The sequence below is a fragment of the Notolepis coatsorum genome (assembly GCF_963971535.1).
Source record: "Notolepis coatsorum genome assembly, chromosome: 8".
Classification (NCBI taxonomy): domain Eukaryota; kingdom Metazoa; phylum Chordata; class Actinopteri; order Aulopiformes; family Paralepididae; genus Notolepis; species Notolepis coatsorum.
In genome coordinates this window covers 99,477,929-99,502,390 of record NC_140172.1, presented here as the reverse complement: position 1 = coordinate 99,502,390, position 24,462 = coordinate 99,477,929, and the positions used below count along the sequence as shown (strand labels likewise).

At 41.8% G+C, this 24,462-nt stretch overlaps 1 protein-coding gene across 1 annotated transcript in view; it reads right to left on the bottom strand.

Annotated features, from left to right (window-relative positions):
* lhfpl7 (LHFPL tetraspan subfamily member 7) overlaps nucleotides 1–24,462 on the bottom strand; it is a gene marked incomplete at both ends in the record, with an annotated part of 389,596 nt that overhangs the window by 135,435 nt on the left and 229,699 nt on the right. The window lies entirely within an intron of this gene.

Genomic DNA, 24,462 nt, shown 5'->3' with positions numbered 1-24,462 from the left:
CTTAATAGTCGACAGTGGACAATTTGGCATGTTTTAGCTGTCCTGACTGGTGGGAAGTTCGTTCCACCATTGTGGAGCGAGGACAGAGAATAGCCTGCTTCTCTTTGATGACCCCCCAGGAGCTCGGAAAGGAGTGGGTCTGAGGCGACCAGAAGATGCAAACCGTAGGGGTCTTGAGGCTGTGTAGTCAGAGACCATTGACCAGTGGTAGGAGGGAGCCGTTCACCTCGCTGCACGATATGCCAGGTTGAGGGCCTTGAAGCGGATTCGTCCGGCAATGGGGAGCCAGTGCAGGTCCCTAAGAAGTGGGGTGACATGGGCTGACTTCGGTAGGTTTGAGATCAGTCGGGCGGCTGCGTTCTGAATGAGTTGAAGAGGCTTGGTGGCAGTGGTTGGAAGGCCAGCAAGCAGTGCGTTGCAGACAGTAGTCGAGGTGGGAGATGACTGTTGATTGGATGAGGAGTTGGGTGGCTTCTTTTGTCAGGAAGGGGCGGATCCTTCTGACGTTGCTCAGGAGGAATCTGCAGGTTCTGGTTGTCGCTGCGATGTGAGCGGAGAAGTTCAACTGGTCATCAAGGACAACACCAAGGTTCTTGGTGGTCAGGGACGCGGTCACAGCTGCATTCTCGACTGTGATGGAAAGGTGGGTCAGGACGGAGGATTTGGCTAGATTTAGACTTAGCTTACCCTAAGAATTAACTAACTGAATTAAAAAAAGCTTACCTTAAAGGAAAACTCCAGCATTTTGGGAAATTTGCTTATTTGGCATCTACCCTGGAGTTAGACAAGACGATACATACCCTTTTTCTTCTCTGTGCATGCAGTAGGAGTAGGAAGACACGCACCGTTAGCCTAGCTTAGCGTCAGTCACTGGAAGTAGGTTCCTCCATTAGCCTAGTTCCCAATGTCTTCCTACTGCTACTGCATGCACAACGAAGAAAAAGGTATGCATCTTCTTGTCTAACTCCAGGGTTCCCAAAATGTTGGAGTGTTATACCTTTTTCTTCTAAATCAAATCAAATCAAATCAAATCAAATCAAATCAAATCTAGCTTAGCGTCAGTCACTGGAAGTAGGTTCCTCCATTAGCCTAGTTCCCAACGTCTTCCTACTCCTACTGCATGCACAGAGAAGAAAAGGGTATGTATCTTCTTGTCTAACTCCAGGGTAGATGGCAAATAAGCTAATTTCCCAAAATGTTGGAGTTTTCCTTTAAGTTTAACTTTAAATCAATGTTTCTCAGTTAGCTGTCCTTGTCTTTTCCTTCAGCAGTTGTCAGTACAGAGTGAATTCTACACTGGCTCAACTGCTGTATTTAAACAGAAACCTGGGCCTTGATGACTCAGTTTAGCTAAACAAAAGGGCAGTTTTAAACACACACCCTACTCAGGTCAGCTGACATCTGAAAATTTTCAGCTTTAAGATTTAACAAACTGACTTAAAAAAGCTTACCCTAAGTTTCACTTAAAATCAATGTTTCTCAGTTAGTCTTTTCCTTCAGCAGTTGTCAGCTGGTTGAATATGGCACATTCAAGTGAGAGGAAAAAGAGAAGAGAGACAGGGTGATAGTTATCTATGACGGTGGGGTTCAGGTCAGGGTTTATTTTTTTTATGAGCTTGTTTTTGGGAGATGGGTTCTGTATATACATTATACAGAATATACAGTATCGGCTGCTATTCCGTTTTCTGTTTATTTTCTGTCAGCTATTGTATTAGCAAAGCATAGGGAGGTGCAGTCTGACGTCACTTTAGTGTCCCACGATTTATCATTGGGAAAATGTATTATCGGCTATTGTAATTATTCTGCCTCATGAACATTGGCAAGCTTTCCATTTTTGCACAAAATGAGTTCCCTTCTATCACTAACATTATTGTTTAAGCATTTTTGGTTGAAATTAACACAATGGCGCCCGACCACGGAGATCTCCGTGTTTCGATTCCACCTGTTGTGGACAGAAGCATGGATATATCCGTGGCAAGTTGTTTTGGCTTTTATTCCATTTTAATAACCTATTCAAGGTCGCAGAGCGGCACTGCAGATGTACCCTACTCTTTGAATTCGAGAAAGTGCAATACCGGCCAGATCCTCTTAGGGGCGCTATCGCGATAATAGAGTGTTCCCTGTGGCAGAAGTTGTCTTTTTTCTTTTGGATCTCTAATGTAGTTTTCTACTCATCTGAAGCGATAGCTATTGTCTGTTGCATGGGATACGTTTTGAATTGCGGATTTCACTATGCAACAAGGGGATTTATCATCAGCCAATGGACATATCGATCTACCAGATGGCGATCGATAACGGGGAAATGCTTGTTGGGATCCAACCGGCTCATGGTAAGATCTTTTTCACGTAAATTACAGCCCGATCGAGCCTTGTTATGATACGATACGATACGATCGGCCTATGTGGCTACTTAGACGAACACGGTTATTGGTAATCAATAAGAAGAAACGACGTCCCCCGCCCCCCCGCCCTTTCATGCATACATGCTTGAGGATCGTGCCGATCATATACAGTTTGAGTTTTAACTGTAGCATCTGTATAACGGAAATGCCATTAGATATAACGTTAGTAACTATTAGCCCTTTATCTCGCCTCCCAGGAAATATACTAGACCAAATGCCGTATACCGCTTATATTCACGGCGCTATAAAATGAGAACGTATTGATGATTTTTTTTTTCTTTAATCCATTTTGAAGGGACGGTTTATGGTCCCAATTGAGAATGAGAATGGACAGATAGCAATACTATAAAGTATAGATTTAGCTCTACAAACAGCCCCACGTCTGTTTACATTTGCCGGTCCTCTAGAGATTTATTAGACGCATCCCAATGGCCCCGAATGTGTTAAGGTAGTTATAAGGTTTTTAATTAGTCGTTAAAAAATAACTACACTTACCAGTAGAACTCAACGCCTGTCGTTCAGTGCTGTCACCTGTCAGCAGCGCCAGAGAGAAGTGTAGTTCCTCAGTGAACGAAAACATAAACGTTGTTATTTTGCTACCTTTACGATTAATTGCGAATCTTTTCATGTTGAACTATAGATTGTGGATGATTGAATACACACAGAAAGGTACACCATGCCAATGTTCATGCTTTATTTGTTTTAAACTAGACGATTTAGAAATGCGTCCATTGGAAATACATTGCGATTTCAAGAGGGGTTGACCGTGCGGGAAACAGCAATGACGTAACCACTACACCTCCCCATTGCAACAGGAAATAAGCAGGGGCCCGTTTAGAATATTTATGCTGTAGGCGGTCGGGTGGCGTGGCGTAGCGGAGATTGCGTTCGTCACCAATGCAAGAGGCTGCGGTCTTGACTCCCGGAGTCAGCATTGCCTGCGGCTTGGGCCGATCGTCATACTAACTCGTTTGGCTGAGTTAGCAGGAGGGAAGTCGTGGGTGGTAATCTGGCGTTGTGGACAGCGACACCTACAGGTCAGGTCTGGGCGCCTGCTCAGCGAAAGGCAGGAAGTGGTGAAAGCAGCGTGACCTCCCACACGTTACACTTCACCAATGAGAGTCCTCGCTGCCAGGTGAAAAGAGAGCCGCTGGCTGTCTCCGCATGTGTCGGAGGAAGCATGTGGTAGACTTCAGGGTTCCCTTGTACCGACCAGTAGGGGGAACATGCGCACAACGACCAGGTAGGGGAGGGGGGAATGGGCATAACGACTAAATTGGGATGGGAGGAAAAGCATAGAAAATCAGGCGGAGAAAAAGAGGATAAAAAATATATATATATTTATGCTGTAAGGTCTATATGTGCAGATCACGTGTGCATATGATGATGTTGGGTGTTTGTGCACACCCCCCTCCCTGGAGGCTTCCTATACAGTCAGACAGAGTCTTTGTTTGGTTCGTTCCATCATCAGGACCATTAATAGGAATCCAAGACTGTTTAATAATTCACACTGCAGTAGGTTGGGTATGGTAAACAGACAGAAACTAGCTCCTATTGAAACCCCATTAACCAACAATGAATTATTCCCTTCTTACATCTGTCCCAGCACACACACACATGCATACTCGTGCGCGCACACACACACACACACACACACACACACACACAAATGGCATACATAAAGACACACACACACACACACACACACACACACACACACACACACACACACATTACATACATACATACAAATGGCATACACAAAGACACACACACACAAAGACACACACACACGCACGCACGCACGCACGCACACACACACACACACACACACACACACACACACACACACACACACACACACACACCTACACACACACACACACACACACACACACACACACACACACACACACACACACACACACACACACACACACACACACACACACACACACACACACACACACACACACACACACACACACACACACACACACACACACACACACACACACACACACACACACACACACACACACACACATTGCACACACGTCTCGCTTCCTCGCAATCTTCCTAATGGCTCAAACCTAAACAGAATAAACCTGAGAGGCTTCCCTCTCCTCTTTCCTCTCCTTAGAGGCACTTTCCATTATTAGAGCTTTGAAATGGAGAGACCCCCATTGGCCTCTGTGAGGGCGCTGCTAAAGGCCAGAGATGTTATGATAATGGAGGTGGTATGGGGATGTTAACGCCAAGCACGCTACTGTAGCTTGTTAGCTAGGAGCCACTTGGGAAACAGGCTTAAAACCAGTTAACATCCGGGCCCTCTCTAGGACGATGTGCCCACCGGTGCGACATGGCACTTTGCGAGCCTCTACCGACTCGGATCTGCTTTATAATACATATAATATGTAGAATTAAAGCCCTATTTGTTGCCGTTCGAGTGCCACCTGACCTGACCAAATCCGATCAGCGGTTTTCGAGTTACATGCCGATATGTCAGGTGTGCGACTTTGTACATGCGAGTGTCAGATTACCACCCCGGACTCCCGAGGCTCTAGAACTGTCAAGCATTTGGCGATTGCGAAGATTATTGGACAGGGTTATAGCCAATGAGTGTAGCTTTCCTATGATACCCCACCTGGGGTTGTGCGAATCTGGGATCTAGGTGAAAATTGATGAGCGAAAACAGGAGGTGAAAAACACACAGAATGCATTGCCGTCAATGAGGAAATGGAATACTGGAGAACTTTCTTTTTGTACACAGTTTACCAAAATCTCTCTTAGGCTCAGGCTATGGACCTGCAGTGTTTTCCAGCTTATACCAATTTTTTTGGGATATAATCTTTTTGGATATTGCAACTACTACAGAAAAACGTGAGTACAGATATTGTGTAAGAAACTTCAGAATGTTATCTTTCAAAAGAGACCAGGCCAATGCATGTGCTATAAGTATAAAGATAAGCTTTGCAAAAAAAAGTATGCAGTCCTCAAGTTCAAGTAAAACAAATTGCCGCTTTTCTGGGCGCATGCTATGTGGGCTCGCTACGTCTTACCTCTTCACACCCATAGGCTACCAACATAGTCTACTGTACCACCATAGACCTGTTCGCTGTTTACAAACATACCGTGTTCGAACCAATCAGCAATACCAACTGAGTCACGTGAATTAAGTTGCCCCCAAACGGCTGGATGTCATTTAGCCAAATCAGCATGGCTGTGAGTGTGAGTCTTTCACCTTTTACATATCTAGTTTTGGCATGGATTGATTGTTTAGATCTCTAGCATGGCTAACAAATGCAAATATATTGTGTAGATGCCTTGTTGTTCTGACCAGGATTACGTCTGAGTCTGACGTATACAGCGAACAGGTTGATTGATTGATTGAAAACTTTATTAACAGATTGCAGAATGGGTACAGTACAGTACAGCTCAATACATACAATTGTTAAGGGGATGCAGACCAGAGAAAGGCTTTCGTCTTAGGTCTATAGACTACCCGTGCGTTAACCCTTTCACTACCACACTACCAAATGGTTAACCCTTTCACTGCGGCAATACAGCAGGTTAACCCGTTCACTGCCACACAACAAACAGTTAACCCTTTCACTACCACACTAGAGAAGGTTAACCCTTTACTACCACACTACAGACGGTTAACCTATTAGACATTCTATTGGAGATGCAACAATGGTGACTGGTGGTCATTGAAACCTATGGAATTCTTGAATTCTACGATATAATTATACAAAATCATAATTCTTTTTTTTATAAAATAAATTCAATAATATGTGTTATTTCAACACATCTTCATTGAAAGAGTTGGTCCAGTTTTCTTCTTACATGGTCAACAAATATCCTGAGAAGAAGTCCACATTGCCTGTGGTGCATTTTTTCCTATTGCTAGGTTTTAGTGAGTTTTTCCTTACCTTCGCGTGGGGTATGTCTGGGAGTGTTGCATTTATTTATTTTGCATTTATTTAAAAAATGTTGGACTTTATGGTGTTCTTGTTTTGTGCTTGACTTATTGTGATGTTTCTTCTTGACTTGTTTAAAGAAGACGTGTCTGGCCCATGGGGACATTAACGTGTGTTGTCGGGCCTTACTGTACAAATAAATTTGATTTGATTTGATTTGATTTAAGTCTGTCGATGGGACACGTCTCCTATAGCAGGATCCCAGGTTCTGGCTGAAGAGCCCTTACCTGTACTATTAAAACAAAGACGGGCAGTTTAAGTTTAAGTTTATTTGGATCCCCAATTCCCCATTAACTGTTACAAATGGCAACAGATACTCTTCCTGGGGTCCCACAAAACAATAAATACAAACAAACAACATAATAAAAAATAAAAACACCCAATCAACCCACGTCATTACATTACATTACTTGTCCTGTGCTCATGTCCGTCTTGGGAAAAGGTTATTCTTGAGTACAGGCAGTTTGGTTGTTTAGACAGTTATATTCCTGAATAATGTTCAGTGTCTGTCAGTAACGCTGCAGTCTATTCATATACAGCCCAGTCTTTAGTGCCCCGACTCCCGGGGCTCTAGCTCCGTCAAATAATTTGGCGATCTCGAAAATCTTTGCAAAGGGTTGTAGCCAATGAGTGTGGCTTTCCAATGATACCCCATGATATGATAATTGGGGATCTAATACGGTCTCTCTTGATCAATTTATGATAAAGAAAAGCAGGGGGACCTTAAGGCTTAACAGGTTAAACAAGACAAGCTTCCACTCAGCAGCCTCCGACACTACAGCCAAGTAAGGAGGGGCTCTTTGTCTGGCTGTCTCCACACACACAGATAGATACACAGATGGAGGAAAGAGTCCTCATTCATCAGCTGAGATTATACCTTTGTGCATTGCTGATGTGAATACTACCTCTCTCTCTCTCTCTCTCTCTCTCTCTCTCTCTCTCTCTCTCTCTCTCTCTCTCTCTCGGCTTAACGTTGAAAATAGATTGTCTTTTAATACACTTGTGCTGTTCAAGTTGGTCATGAGCAAAAACCAACGCTTTAAGGAGATCTTTTATTTTTAGATCATTAAAGGAAAACTCCAACATTTTGGGAAATTAGCTTATTTAACATCTTCCCTGGAGTTAGACAAGAAGATACATACCTTTTTTGTCTCTGTGCATGCATTTAGCTTTGGGAACAGTCGCTCCGTTAGCGTAGCTTAGCTTCATCACTGGAAGTGGAGGAGATCCGGAGCTTCATCACTGGAAGTGGGGGAGATCCGGAACCTGACGTTCCCTTACACTGTATACAGTCACGAAATACACTCCAAATACAACTCCAAAACATTCATGTAAACATGTTGTGACCTGTGTTAACACGAACCTAAACTAACTTTAGGTTAGTTGTAACGTTAGTTTAGGTTCGTGTTAACGTTCGATAATGTACAAAATAAACGTTTTCCGCTGCTATAAACGTCGCACTTTTATTTTGAAAACCCCAGAAAGGAAGTCATTATATATGCTTTACCATCCTGTTCTGTGTTAGCTCCGGTTAGCTCAGAGCGTCCAGTAGTTAGTAGTATATTATCAATACCAGCCATTGGATTACTGTTTTCTAAATTGGGGAGGCTTTTAATCGTCAAGGTAAGAGGATTTTAAGTCATGGTATCCATAAACTTCAATCGGTTCGGATCCTTTGAATGAATGAGAATGTCAACAATCACGACGACACGTTGAAATCACTGACTGCGCTCAGAGAGGAGTGGTTAGGCAAAAAATAGTTCAGAGTATATTTGCTTATAAAACGTAATTGTCTAATTCAATTATTTTTTATTTCTCCACGTGGTGAATACACAGGTCACAACATGTTTACATGAACGTTTTGGAGTTGTATTTGGAGTGTATTTCGTGACTGTATACAGTGTAAGGGAACGTCAGGCTCCGGATCTCCCCCACTTCCAGTGATGAAGCTCCGGATCTCCCCCACTTCCAGTGATGAAGCTAAGCTACGCTAACGGAGCGGCTGTTCCCAAAGCTAAATGCACGCACAGAGACAAAAAAGGTATGTATCTTCTTGTCTAACTCCAGGGAAGATGTTAAATAAGCTAATTTCCCAAAATGTTGGAGTTTTCCTTTAACTCTTTGGAATAAACCTGCCTCAAAACATCTCTTGCATTTACAGTAGATTAACTTTTTTAAATAATCTTAAATTGTATTTAACACTGTAAAGTATTTTGTTTTGTTTTTTAGTTTTCTGTTTCTTAGCTTGCATGTAATTTTAGCCATCTTAATTGTTAGTTTCATTATGCATTGTGTGTTGAGTCCTGACTTTTAATAATTTTGTTTTGCAATAATAATTGTTTTTGTATGTTTTTTTTGTGTGGACCCCAGGAAGACTAGCTGGTTGCTATGGAACCAGCTAATGGGGATCCGTAATAAAATAAAATAAAATCCCACGCCATCATTGGAGTGCTTTGGCTAGAGACTTAATTAATTCTCAGTAATTACTAATAGGGCATTGCCTATTAAGAAGTGCTGCCCCAGCTCCAGACTCCAATCGATGCTGTTTTGTGCGGTAAGCGCCGGCTTCTGGAGCCAAGAAGTGTCAGATATAATGTTGTCTACATACAGTACTGTGACTAATCGCTTCAATTGAGATAATGGAGAGGGAGAGGAGGCTGTTGTTTTCATTGTGTTGCTTTGAAAATCCCATATAAACTATAGTATAAAACTGCATACAAATTCCTATAGAAATACGATTGTGAATCACTATAGAAAAAATCTATAGTGTATAATGTATAGTGTATAATGTAGTATTTGTATGGTTAATCTCTTTAGTGTGTATGGAAAACCCCACAGGAATACTATAATGATTCATTATCATTCTATAATATTCCACCGTTTAAATACTACGGTGAATCACTACAGTATTTCTGTGGTAAATCTAGTGTGTGTGAAAAGAAAAAACAGGAATACTATGAATAACTGCAGTATTTCTGTGGTAAATCTATAGTGTGTGTGAAAAGAAAAAACAGGAATACTATGAATAACTGCAGTATTTCTGTGGTAAATCTATAGTGTGTGTGAAAAGAAAAAACAGGAATACTATGAATAACTGCAGTATTTCTGTGGTAAATCTATAGTGTGTGTGAAAAGAAAAAACAGGAATACTATGAATAACTGCAGTATTTCTGTGGTAAATCTATAGTGTGTGTGAAAAGAAAAAACAGGAATACTATGAATAACTGCAGTATTTCTGTGGTAAATCTATAGTGTGTGTGAAAAGAAAAAACAGGAATACTATGAATAACTGCAGTATTTCTGTGGTAAATCTATAGTGTGTGTGAAAAGAAACAGGAATACTATGAATAACTGCAGTATTTCTGTGGTAAATCTATAGTGTGTGTGAAAAGAAAAAACAGGAATACTATGAATAACTGCAGTATTTCTGTGGTAAATCTATAGTGTGTGTGAAAAGAAAAAACAGGAATACTATGAATAACTTCAGTATTTCTTTGATAAATCTCTATAGCGTGTACGACAAAACTACAGGAATACTATGAATCACTCAAGTATTTCTGTGGTATATCTCTATAACGTATACGACAAAACTACTGGAATACTATGAATCACTCGAGTATTTCTGTGGTATATCTCTATAACGTATACGACAAAACTACAGGAATACTATGAATAACTGCAGTATTTCTGTGGTAAATCTATAGTGTGTGTGAAAAGAAAAAACAGGAATACTATGAATAACTGCAGTATTTCTGTGGTAAATCTATAGTGTGTGTGAAAAGAAAAAACAGGAATACTATGAATAACTGCAGTATTTCTGTGGTAAATCTATAGTGTGTGTGAAAAGAAAAAACAGGAATACTATGAATAACTGCAGTATTTCTGTGGTAAATCTATAGTGTGTGTGAAAAGAAAAAACAGGAATACTATGAATAACTGCAGTATTTCTGTGGTAAATCTATAGTGTGTGTGAAAAGAAAAAACAGGAATACTATGAATAACTGCAGTATTTCTGTGGTAAATCTATAGTGTGTGTGAAAAGAAAAAACAGGAATACTATGAATAACTGCAGTATTTCTGTGGTAAATCTATAGTGTGTGTGAAAAGAAACAGGAATACTATGAATAACTGCAGTATTTCTGTGGTAAATCTATAGTGTGTGTGAAAAGAAAAAACAGGAATACTATGAATAACTGCAGTATTTCTGTGGTAAATCTATAGTGTGTGTGAAAAGAAAAAACAGGAATACTATGAATAACTTCAGTATTTCTTTGATAAATCTCTATAGCGTGTACGACAAAACTACAGGAATACTATGAATCACTCAAGTATTTCTGTGGTATATCTCTATAACGTATACGACAAAACTACTGGAATACTATGAATCACTCGAGTATTTCTGTGGTATATCTCTATAACGTATACGACAAAACTACTGGAATACTATGAATCACTCGAGTATTTCAGTGCTAAATCTCTATAGTGTATATGACAACACTACAGGAATACTATGAATCGAGTATGTCTGTGATACATCTATAGTATGTACAACAAAACTACAGGAATACTATGAATCACTCGAGTATTTCTGTGGTAAATCTCTACAGTGTATGCAACAAAAACACAAGAATACTATGAATCACTAGAGTATTTATGTGGTAAATCTCTACAGTGTATGCAACAAAAACACAAGAATACTACAGACCTCTCTGTAAATATTCATTTTCTAAATACTTGGAGTAACACTGGCTGTTCTTATTGTCTCGGCGCAGTGGCTCCCCAGGCTCATTTCCACCGACTGTTTGATAGGCCAACGGATTAAATCTTAATTGACCTTGCAGGGCGAGGCGGGTTGGAAAAAACTTCATGGCAGCCTCCTTTACAAGGATTAGACTGTATCTAGAAGCAGAGAGCAGAAAAACACAAACACATGCAAATGCACACACACACACGCATTGCACATGCACACACATTCATGTACTCCTGTACACACCCGCCCAACCCACCCGACCCACCCACCCACCCACCCACCCACACACACACACACACACACACACACACACACACACACACACACACACACACAGCACGTACACTGTAAAAAATTATATATATTTCACGGGAAATTCACTGTATTATTTTACAGATTACTTTTGTTTTTCTACTTTAACACATTGAGTGCCACGCCCCTTCCGGGAAGTGCATAGGCTCATGCCACCCATTAACCTCATGTAATCGGTCACCTTGTTTGTAGAGTTAAACCTATATTTTATATTATAGCTATGGATCCAATATCATTGTCAATTGACAGTATGAACCTTCCGTTCAATATGCCATAAAGAATTTTTTTTCCCATCTATACGTTCCCGTTCTATACCGTGGTGAATATGAGTATAGTTTTAGAGTGATCCTGTGTAATCCCAGGAAACTCCGGCAAACAGCGATTTACTTCATTTCATTATAAATCGTGCCATTTCTCACCTGATTATTGAATCAATCTGAAATCAACGCTAGATTATCGGTATTCATCATGCATGCACGAAAGGGTGGGGGGGAGATAGTTTTTCTATGCTTCGAGCGCCACCAACGGCATACATTACATTACACAGTACATTAGACACACGCTGCGATCACGGGGAAAAAAATATCAGGACAACGCAAGATTGATAATATATAGTCCTTACCTTGTCTCTGATGTACTGCAAAAATAATAATCCAATTATCTGATCGCCATTCCAAATATCCACAGCGATCCTGTGTCCAACGTTATCCAGCATTGCACATGAATGGGCGGGCGGGGACCCTTGTCGATTCAATCCCTATAAGTGCTTGTTTTGCCGGAGTGTTTAGAACCTGCCCCCACGTCGCAGCTCGGCCAAGAAAACCACGTTGTTTCAAATGGAGTGCAATAGCGGCCGCAAGGCGTTAGGCGGCAGTATCGGACCGTTGCGGTCTCAGACAGAGTGCCACACAGTCCTACAGCATAGCAGGATAAATTATGAATGGAAATAGCGAATAAAAGAAATAACGATCCAATAACGAGTTTACTCGTTGTTGGCAGAATTCGATTGGCGGGCTATAACGAGTTAACTAGTTTTTGGCGCAGAAACGGTTAAGTGTAAATGCCATAAAAATACAGTAAATTACTTTTTATAAAAATGTAATCTGTAAATGTATTTGATTTGACTGTAATTTGACAGTAAGTATTTGGAAACCGTTGCTGCCAGACATTTACCATTTTCTTTTACCGTTTTCTTTTTTACAGTGCAGGCTTAGAGCACTCGCACTGGAAAAAAAAGAAAAAAAAGAACATGTTCTAGTTATATGGTGCTTGAAATGTGCTCACGCTGACAACCGAAGCCATTAAGATGAGAATGGTGGAGTAAAGGAAGCCATTTCCTCTCACGTGTGTGTGTGTTGGTCTTGTGTCGGCGTAGCTCGAGGGCTCCGATGAACTGGTCACGGCACTACTGTAACCTCGCTCTACTGTCACCATTCACACATCTCTGCACACAACATACAGGGTACAACCCTGTGGCACCGGGAGAAATCTAACAACACTGCCAGGTACAGAGCCCAGCTTTACTGCAATACCTGCTGTATAGGCAACCTCCACCCAAACATGTATTGAAGCAATTTTTCATTAGGAAGTAGTAAGAGGTGGGCAATAATATCAGCAGAAATAATACGACTGGTAGGAGGACTTTGTGCTAAGGTGAACATTTTCCCCATATAGTTTCTACCAGATGCAGGGACAATGTTCATTAGCTTTGACTATACAGAGACGTACTGTAACATTGAGCTGTGTTGTGAAAAGGTAGTATATGTGGCGAACACAATGAATATAACTGAAATTGCACTGTTTTTTTGTGATCAATTATTTATTTATAGTTTGTATAAGGAAGGGCGAACCGAACACCATTACAGTCACACAATTGGCACAAAGACAAATTATAATAACAAACATATAAAACAATGTCTTTTCTTCCCCCCAACCAACCCACTCCACCCCCACCCTCTAACCCCTGACATGATGAACCTACACACATACACAAAAACACAAGTCGTGCAGAAACCTCTCATACAAGCTATCCATTCCTCCCGACCCTATCCACCTGCTATACCCAGTAATCCCATGACCACATAAACCAACACAAATGAAATGAAAACTAAAATAAATTTGATAGTTTTATACACATAAAAAAGAGAGAGAGAGAGAGAGAGAGAGAGAGAGAGAGAGAGAGAGAGAGAGAGAGAGAGCGCGAGCGAGCGAGAGAGAGAGAGAGAGATCGCAAATCTACCTTGTTGTTAAGTTGACAGCAGGCAGAAGGGCTTGATAAAGTATATCCACTCCATTGTCCAGACTGTGTTGATGTCCATTGTCCATGCATGTCCCTCCACACTGCATCCATATAGCTTGTTGTTAGCCAACAAGTACTGTGTGAGCTAACAACAAATAGCTGCATCACAACACAACAGCATAAACTCACTTTGTTTAATTGAAACGTGGTCCAGCCGGAGGGCTTAATAAAGTGTATGTCCACTGACTGTCGCCCAGACTGTTGTCGATGTATATCCACACTCACTGCTCACTGTTCATTCATATGACTGTGGGTGACTGTCACTCAAAGTGCTTATGGGCGGAGCCCAGCACAAAACAGCTTGAAATCTTGAAGTGGAATTTTTTTGCTTTATAGTACTTGATTAAAAATATAAAACAATGAATTAAAAAAAAAAACTTTACAGATGTGTTCCATAGACAGGAATTGTGTAAAGTTGCCCAAATAGTGAAAGGAATAGCAATGCATGTCCCCTTTAAGTCCTTTCTCTCAAATCACTCTGTACTAACCCACACCAATCTGGGTTCAGAGCCAATCATAGCACATTATCATCAGCCATCTATTTAGTTACTAACGAGTCTGTAACTAGTCTGTCTAATCAACTTTAGACAAGAAAAAACACTGTGCTGCCCTCTTTATTGATCTGTGAAAAGCTTTTGATACAGTCGATCACCATTTACTCTTAAAAAGATTAGCTACTGTTGGTTTGGATAGAAGTGCATGCTTTGCTCTTGCTGCTTGTTTTACACTGATTTTATGTCTTATTTCTTACTGATGTAAAACACGTTGAACTGCAATCCCCTGTATGAAAGGTGCTATACAAATAAAGTTATTATTATTATTATTATTATTATTATTATTATTATTATTATTATTATTATTATTATTATTATTATTATTATTATTATTATTATTATGTGATTGGTTCTGTCAGGGAGACGTCAGTGTGTAAAGTCGGGTTATGCCCAATCAAAGCTTTTATCAATAACTAAAGGTGTGCCACAGGGTTCAATTCTAGGTCTTGTCCTCTTCACTATTTAGAATGATATTGTGTCTTCATTGCATGGTTGTCAAGCCCATCTGTATGCAGATGATACTGCTGTGAATTGTATTGCTGACTCTGTACAACTTACAACTTTCCTTTATTACCCTCCAGGAAGCTCTTATTAAACTTAAATTGGTTATTAATGCTAGTAAAACTAAATGTATGCTGTTTTCCAATGCCAGATACATTTAATATATCTTAAATAATATATTTTATATGCCTTTTTTTTCTTTTTTTCTTATTTTGTTTCTGAGTGACAGAACATTTTCTTCTACATTCCCAAAAGGATTAAAATATTCACGTTGTGGTTTTGGGTTAACTAGCTCACTGGTCATCCATCCATATCGTGCAGTGTGGTTTGGGTCTGATAGCTTGCTGGCCATCCATCCATTGTGTACGAAGATAGGTACAGACTTTCACATATCATGGGGGATACCAAGAAATGCTCACAGTGCTGGTTTTCCTAGGACCAGAATACTTGGGAGTTGGCATTGGCAGAACCTTTCTTCTGCATTCCTTGTTCCAACATCCCTCACATTGCCCTTCACCATAATGCTCAAGAGCCTGCTAGCTGGGGGTCCGAGCAGGATTTGCATGCCATTGTCCTGTCAGAAGGTATAGTTCCACAGCAGTCGCAGCCGTGCAAAAGACAACATGTCTTTTACAGCCCAGTGTCAGCGAACGCTGACAGGAGAGTTCTTACTAATTAAGCCTTGCTGGCACACGGCCTGGGCTGAATTCATGTGCTAGTTTGACATTTGGTGGGCTGAGTGGAGTGTGTTATAGCCTGGAGGGTGGGCTCTAACACATCAGGGTCCTATAGACCAGTCTCAGTCTGTCTAAAGGCTCCCACATAGTCGGGCGTACTGTGAGCGGACCGGACTCTGCACGGCATGTCCACAGTCGTTTGAGGTTTCATAGTCGAGCATACCACCGCGTACCAATTTCCTACATTTCTCGTGCCAGTTTACTACATTTCCCAGAATCCTTGCTCGCTGTTTGCACTTTCTGTCACGGCATCGTCCATCGAATAAAGAGTCTAGGTTATCTCCGTTTCCAAGATTTTGAAATTAGAAAAGCTATTCAAACTTCTCAAGTTACTTCAGATGATGAAAAAAAGACATGGTCCAAATGTATAGCAATTGGAATGTATAACGATTAGCGATAGTAAAACAAAATTTAGCGTCAAAAGTTTTACCGGACCAATCCTACCCATAGAACCATGGTTCTGCCCTACTCTCTCTTGGCACGGAGCGAGTGTTCAGAGTAAAATGCAGATTGGTGTCACATTTAGTGCAGATCGATGTCAACCAACACGGCGAACAGCCTTTTGTGTGACACCAAGTGAGCGACAGGGACGTCTGCCGAGTTAGAAAATGTTTGCTTTGAGTCCTCTTTGAGTCTGCTTTGAGTCCTCTTTGTGTCCTCTTTGAGTCCTCTTTGAGTCCTCTTTGAGTCCTCTTTGAGTCTGCTTTGAGTCCTCTTTGAGTCCTCTTTGAGTCCTCTTTGAGTCCTCTTTGAGTCCTCTTTGAGTCCGCTTTGAGTCCTCTTTGAGTCCTCTTTGAGTCCTCTTTGAGTCCTCTTTGAGTCCTCTTTGAGTCCTCTTCAAGTACGCTTTGAGTCCGCTTCAAGTACACTATGAGTACGCGCGGACCTCTGCAGAGTCCGTTCCGCCCGACTATGTGGGAGCCTTTAGCCAAGTTGTAGACTTGGGTGGTTTTATAAGGTTTTTATTTTTTATAAAAAGAACGGTGCTGGAGACAGCTTATATCAGTAAGAACTCTCGTTTTCATTCGCAAAACCTGGGTTGAAGCACAATCCTACCATTTCCCTTCCTTTCCGTTTTCATTTTAATTCATTGAAAAATAATTAAATAAATAAAAACCGGACAGAAGCCTTAAGGCCCCTCACCACCACCGTCTCACCTCCGGCCAATGCCGCGATGCCTCCGAGCCTTGAGTTTTAAGATGCCAGAGCCCCTGTCTCTTTATCACACACACATATTCTTACCCCTCTGCTCCGGCTCTGAACACCATTCCTCTCTTGGGTTTATTGCCGGAGAGCAACTTGGGCTATAGATGAGATCCCCACACAGCTTAACATCTGGACGCTTCGCTGCTGATGCCCTCATAAATAAAAGATAGCTGCTGCCTACCGCACGCTACTCACGCTGGTATAAATCATGTATATGGATTTTCACTTGCCTTTCACTCGCTCTTTCCCCTACAATATCTCGTCCATTCCATCCTTCCATCCTTCCACTATTCCTCCTCTGTTCTCTCTCACTCTCCTTCCTTCCTTCCTTCCTTCCTTCCTTCCTTCCTTCCTTCCTTCCTTCCTTCCTTCCTTCCTTCCTTCCTTCCTTCCTTCCTTCCTTCCTTCCTTCCTTCCTTCCTTCCTTCCTTCCTTCCTTCCTTCCTTCCTTCCTTCCTTCCTTCCTTCCTTCCTTCCTTCCTTCCTTCCACTATTCCTCCTCTGTTATCTCTCTCACTCTCCTTCCTTTCTTCCTTCCACTATTCCTCCTCCGTTCTCTCTCTCTCACTCTCCTTTTCCTTCCTTCCTTCCTTCCTTCCTTCCTTCCTTCCTTCCTTCTTTCCTTCCTTCCTTCCTTCCTTCCTTCCTTCCTTCCTTCCTTCCTTCCTTCCTTCCTTCCTTCCTTCCTTCCTTCCTTCCTTCCTTCCTTCCTTCCTTCCTTCCTTCCTTCCCTCCTTCCTTCCTTCCTTCCTTCCTTCCTTCCTCTGTTCTCTCTCTCACTCTCCTTTCCTCCACCCAGCATGAAATCCAGTAGAAGACAGACAGAAGGAAGCAGAAGATATTTGGGGATCAGTGATGGAGACCGTCCCACTGGAGTTCCATGATGACGACAAGGTGTTTGAAAGTAGAAGAACAACCTTGACAGTCCTCAAGACTCTCTGAAAGCCACACACAACTATGAATTGAAAATGGGGGACCCTGATGTAAACAAGACAAACGTCTTTCTCTGGTCTGCATCCCCTTAACAATTGTGTGTATTGAGCCGTACTGTATTGTACCCATTCTGCAATCTGTTAAATAACATGTTCATTCATTCATTCATTCATTCATGTTATGTAGGCTATTATTGTTAGGCCGATTTATTGTGTTCTTATTTATTAATTAAGTAAGTTAAGTTATGTATTTGTCAACTTGTCAATGCAATTAAACTTTCTAATTTAGTTCTGCCTTCTTGTCTTCTTTTTAAGATTTTCCCATTAAAACACATGGTGACAACCAACCCCATAGTGTGTGACAAACAACCCCATCATGGAGTGACTTTGATAGGTGATTAACTCTTTGTTACAATACGTTGGAAAATGAGAGGGATACACATTTCAAGCCAACATCTTAAGCTTCAATTTAATGTAGGAATGACTATTGAAAGATGTTTTGATTATGAGCTATTCACACTAGAGTAAAAAGTGTGACAACTTCCCCCGTTCTCCCCTAATATAATTCTGTGACCTGTACTTGTATGTCTTCTACTACCTGTACCTCCCCTCCCCCCTCCCCCATGCTGCTATGATACCTGAATTTCCCCAAGGGGATCAATAAAATAATATCTTATCTTATCTTATCGTAGCTCAACTGACTTTGTGCCAATCAGATTCAGGAGTTGCATGGGGAAGGAGTTTATGAGTCTGTTATGTATATAAATGGTAAATGGTATATGTGATGTGTTGTGATGTCATGTCTGTATGATGCATGTCTAAGCATCTCATTCCCCTACCCCCCCTACAAGGACCACATTGGAAATAAGCTCTGAGCTTTTTTGTGTTCATCCTTGGCAGTATCTCCTGACAGTGCTTTCTGTCACATGTTATTTTTATATTGTCAAATAAAGTCATTCATTCATTCATTCATTCATTCATTCATTCATTCATTCATTCATTCATTCATTCATCTTATCTTATCTTAACTATAGGGCAGTGACGTACCTCTCTAGCACAAAATGAAAAAGTGCTTTACAGCCTATAGGCACTGAATTCCCACACATCTCCACTAATGTCAGACATATTAATATACTGCAGTTTGATTCAATAAAACATCAGACATCAACCTCCAGTGCTCGGCCACAGCTATTCTAGCCAAAAAACTGCAACGTTTACTTTGTAGCGTTCAACACGCCAACAGACGTGACATCACACACTGAATCGAACAACAGTCATTTGATGTGAAGTGATGGACACAAGATTCAATCTCTCCCTCCCAGACATTTGGTGAGCGTGTGACTTTGCAGAGAAAGCTAAAGTTGTTCAGGGTTCCCACAGACATTGCAAAATGAAATTCAAGGACTTTTCCAAGCACTATTTTTCATTTTCAAGGATGTCACTCGAAGGTTACAATTCACTTTTTTTTTTTTTTTTTTATTTATTGGTCTTTTTCCCCCTCCATTTTTCCGCCGATTTTCTCCCATCCCAATGTTAGTCGTATGCCAATTCCCAGTCCCTTCCTGGTCGCTGCGCACTTACCCCCCACAGTCAGATCATCTGGGAGAGTGGAGGCTACCACGTGCTTCCTCCGACACACGTCCAGCCAATCACCGCTTCTTTTCACCTGGCAGCGCGGATTCTCATTGAGAGGGCGTAGCGTGTGGGAGGACCACACTATCCCCCTCACGTCCAATCCGCGCTTAGCAGGCGCCCCGACCGAACTGTAGGAGTCGCTGTTTACAACGACCCGGACCCACCCCACCAGCTTCTCCCACCCTCTGATACAGCCAATTGTATCAGTGCAGACGGCCAGCCAAGCTGGTGACAACCCCGGAGCTGTGAGCTGGATTCGAACAGGCAAATCCAGCTCAGCTCCGGGGCTGGTGACGAACGCAATCTCCGCTCGGCCACCTAACCGCCTGGTTACAATTCACTTTTAAATAAAAGAAATTCAACTGCCAGTCAAATGTAAATGAATAATAACATCATTACTGATATGGAGAACACTATGGTACTACCCATAATAGCAAATACAACACACAATTAACTTGTTGATTGTAAGTATTTTACACCTGCTCCGATAATAATATGCCGTGGTACTAATAATAATATAAAATAAGTGTAGCATTAATATTCAAATGTCATTAGAATTTGCCTCATTTCACCCTATTTCATAGTCGACTAGTATTCTTAGGGATGACTCACAGCCCTAGAACACACACTAGCTGGTGGTGACAATGCAAAAAAGAGCCCCGCTTGGTATTGTGCTTTGATTGCACTACCGTCTTCCTGTCTCTAGGGTTGTTTATGGGCCTATAGTAGGTGAACAACCCCAAATGATGCTCCGATATATCTAATCCACAAGGACAGATTCTCTGATATATCTAATCCACAAGGACAGGAAGACCCAAATCAGCATAAAAAACTGAAAAAAAACTAATTGTGTCAAGTCTCCTCTGATTGATGATAAAGTATAATTACTCCCTCCCCACCTCCCGCTTCCCCTCGAATACTTTCTGTTGGGTGTGGAGATGTAACCTTTAATGAACACCATGTGATTGATGAGGTGCCTTATTTCCACCCTTATACCCAAAATTATTACCGATCACAATTTCCACCCTCCTCGGACACAGGCACACGCACACACACTGCACACACACACATACACACATACATCCCACACAGGTATGCATACAGATAAACACATACACACATGAAGACATATACACAAATGTGCATGCGCACACACACCACACACACACACACACACACACACACACACACACACACACACACACACACACACACACACACACACACACACACACACGTGTGCATACGGTTAGACACATACACACATGAAGACATAATACACAGATGTGCACACACACTCACATACACACACTCTTAGACACACAACAACAACCACAACAACAAAAAATGTATACTCTCAAACATCTCATTTCAGGACTTTCATTACTCGTATCATCTGATAGCTCTGTCCTGGGGATTGAGACACATTCAAACATCCACAATAGCCCTGGTCTGACAACAGCAGACAAGCCTCCCGACCCCCTATCTCCCTGCCTCTCAGCGTAGAGACACTCTCACACTCCAGACAGTTGGTAGACAGTGACGAATGAGACGTCGCCCCTGCAGAGACTCGATACACATTTCCTCATTTCTCTAGAACAAACAATAATACACACATCTGAAATGAATATAACCGGCAGGAGGAGGACGGGACGATATCACTCACTTGCCACAGAGGGGGGGGAATGAGATAATTTGTACATGAGAGGATGCTGCTCACTCTACATCCTTACTTGTCAACTGTGTGTGGAGTGTAAAGGACACTTACTGTATGCCAATTATGGAAACATACTCATGCGCTGCTTAAAGGGGACTCCCGACAGTCGAGTCAGTATCAGTGAACATGCATCGCTCTCTACCTACAGCGAGAAATCAAAGAGAGAACCGGCTCTGACTTTAAGACACCATATAAAACAAGGTTTATATTCTAGCAATGCTAGAGGGTCTGAACCAGAATGAAAACTAATTTGGAACATTTGGCCTCACAAAGTCAGAGCCCCATTCATTGTCTACGGAGAAGCCCCAGATTTGACATCCCAATGACATCACCGTCCTCTCTCTCTTGATTTCTAACTTTAGGAGAGAGTGGTGCTTGTTCACAAATACTGACTTGACTGTTTAGGGGCACAGGAAGAATAATAATGTGAATTCTTAAAATGATTAGTTTAACACTGATTTCCTTTGGAGGGGTTACTTTTAGGGGTGGCTTGGTACCACTTTCTCATTAGACCCAAGACCATAACCTTGAGTTTCTGCCGATACCAAACGGATACCAACCCCTCCAACCACTCTTCTTAATAAAGAACTACTAAGGGGACATGGGTTGGGACTCATGCTTGGTCAAGCAAAAAGGTGAAATGGTTATGGAACCGCCTGGTCCAGCTGCCAAAAAAGATATTTAACTGGGACAGAGCACACGGTCAAGAGAGATGTCCATGATTTCTTCTTCTGCTGACTTAAGTATGATTTTTATGAACAGCAGTGTAAGGTTCACATAATTCAAACTAAATTATCTAGGTGGTGCAGTGGGCAAGGCGCTCACCATGAATGCAGGAGACGCTGGGTTCGAGCCCAGCTCTCCGCATTGCTATCAGCTTGGCTGGTCGTTCATACTAATACAATTGGCAGTATTAGGGGGTGGGAAGCTGATGGGTGGGGATCGGACGTTGTGGACAGCGACTCCTACAGGTCGGTTGGTGCGCCTGCGCAGCAGAATCAGGAAGCGACGGGGGCGGCGTGCCCTCCAAACGCAGACCCCCGAAGCTGAGAGATCGCGCTGTGCAGGTGAAAAGATGAGACTGCTGCTTCCACGAGTACCGGAGGGGACACGTGATGTACTGTAAGGCTTAGTCCACATTGCAGCCGGCTTGTGGGAGGCATGGCCTAACAACGTTCGAGACAGGGGAGGGTAGAATTGGACGATATGAAATTGGGATGGGAGAAAAATAGAAAATGGGAGAAAAAGTAGATAAAAAAAAAATAAGTGAATGGTGGAGATATGTAAAAAACCTAAACTTAGAAAATATGTTGTAATTAAAGATGAGTATTTTACAGAACCTTATGTAATGTTAAACTTAAAGAGAAGACGGAGGTCTCTGTGTGCCCAGTTGAGGTCTGGCACCCTGCCATTGGCTGTGGAAGTGGGTAGATTCCAAGGTAAACCTGAGGAGGAGCGGTTGTGTGTTCTATGTGATCTGGGAGTGGTGGAAGATGAATATCATTTTGTTTTTTATTGCCCTTTGTACACCGATTTGAGGAGTTTTTTTTTTTTTTTTCAAATAGTAAATCCGGATTTTGTTTTGGCAGTCTGATAGTTGTATGTTGCGTTGTTTTTTTGTGGAGATCTTCAGTTTTGCAGGATTTTTGGAGAAAGCATGGCACTTGAGACAAAACACACTATATCCTATATAATTGTATATGAATTCCTCTTGTTTATTTGTTTACATACATTGCTTACAGCTTGTGTTATTTTTATTTTTTTTGCCATCTTGGTCTATATAACCTACTGTCTGTTAGGGATTGGTGTTGACAGAGGACCCAAACGCTGAACAAGACGAGGAGAAAGGCACTAGGCAAAACGAGACACAGAGCCAGGGGTGAATGTCAAAAGTATAATGCTTTACTTGAGCAAAAAACAAAGAAGGCACAGCAATGGCCGGCAGAGGGCAAACTACAAAAACAAAGAATAATCTCATAAATGAGATTCCCAAAGGCACAAACAAAACTCACTGCAAGGCAGGCAAAGAAAAATAGAACAACTGACTACAAATAAAACCCTAACAAACGAGACAAACTTTACATGAAAACAAAGAATGGTGGAACAAATAAATTAACACTAGGAAACTTACTAGGAACACTGGAGAACAGAACATGACCACGGACGAGGAACAGCAAAACCGAGGACACCAAAAACAAGCAGCAAACACTAGTAGGGAACTCCAACAATGAACCTACAAAGAGAAAATGGCAAACAAGGCAGATATACACACACTGATTGACACAAGAGGGTAATTGGTAACAAGACACACCTGGGAGCAACACAGAACTAACACAAGGCCAAAACACACTGGGGAATAAACTAGACTAGAACAACAGACTGAATCAAAAATACAAATACCCACACTGAAGAACACTAGACTAAGGCAGGGGAAACAATGCCACATTCATCAAGCCGTTCTTAACGTCGAAATCGGTTCTTACCCAGGTCAGTTGCATGCTGAATCCCACTCATTCTTAAATTCAAATGCACGCTTGCGCTGAAAACATTTGGATACAGACACGCCCGCCATCTCCTTTTATAAGGTGAATGAGGCGTGTGTAAAACAGCCGAGTTTCGGCATCTGATCCATTCAACAGGAAATGACTGTTGCGACTGATAGACCTGTATAGGCTGTAGCTCTCTCCCCAACGACACGGACACAGGTCGGTTCTTTATAAACAGGCGTTTATTATCTTGGGATCATCACAACTCCTCGTCCCTCTCACGCCATGAGAACTATATTTATTGAATGAACACAGTACAAATGCAACGGTTACTTACAATACAAAGGATCTTATATGTCCTTTTATCGCGCTGTATAGACAGCGTGAGCCCATGCACCTGCGTATTGTACTAAATGCCAGACAGTCGGTCAAAATGACACACACGACTCGCGACCCAGTGCATGTGTGTGTGTGTTCCTGTGGGTCGCTCATCACGTGTGTGTGTGTTAATCTGATGACAAATAAAGACTTACACTTGTACTTATATGTATACCGCGTACTGTATAGTGCGAAATAAATAGTTCGTAGGCTTTGTCAATACTGAACGAGCGCGCTTGTCAAGAACCAGTAGGTTGGGAAATACTGGATCTGTCACCTGACATCTCTCTCTGAAAGTGAAAGGTCCCTGTTAAAACCCAGAATGCGCTCAGAACTTGTAGGAGCAGAGAAGAGAGGATAGGAGAGGAGATGTTGTAAATGATGCGTTCTATGCGTACAGCCTGGGCAGCCAGCATCTAACTGTTCTAACAGCAATATATAATCCATTTCAGAAGAAGAACACACGCAATAAGTTATAATAATAACTAGACAATTCCGCGCAGGGGAAATTGTGAAAATGTGGGTGACGCCTGTGCACCGCCGGCCAACGGGAGAGGGTCTCTCGCGAGT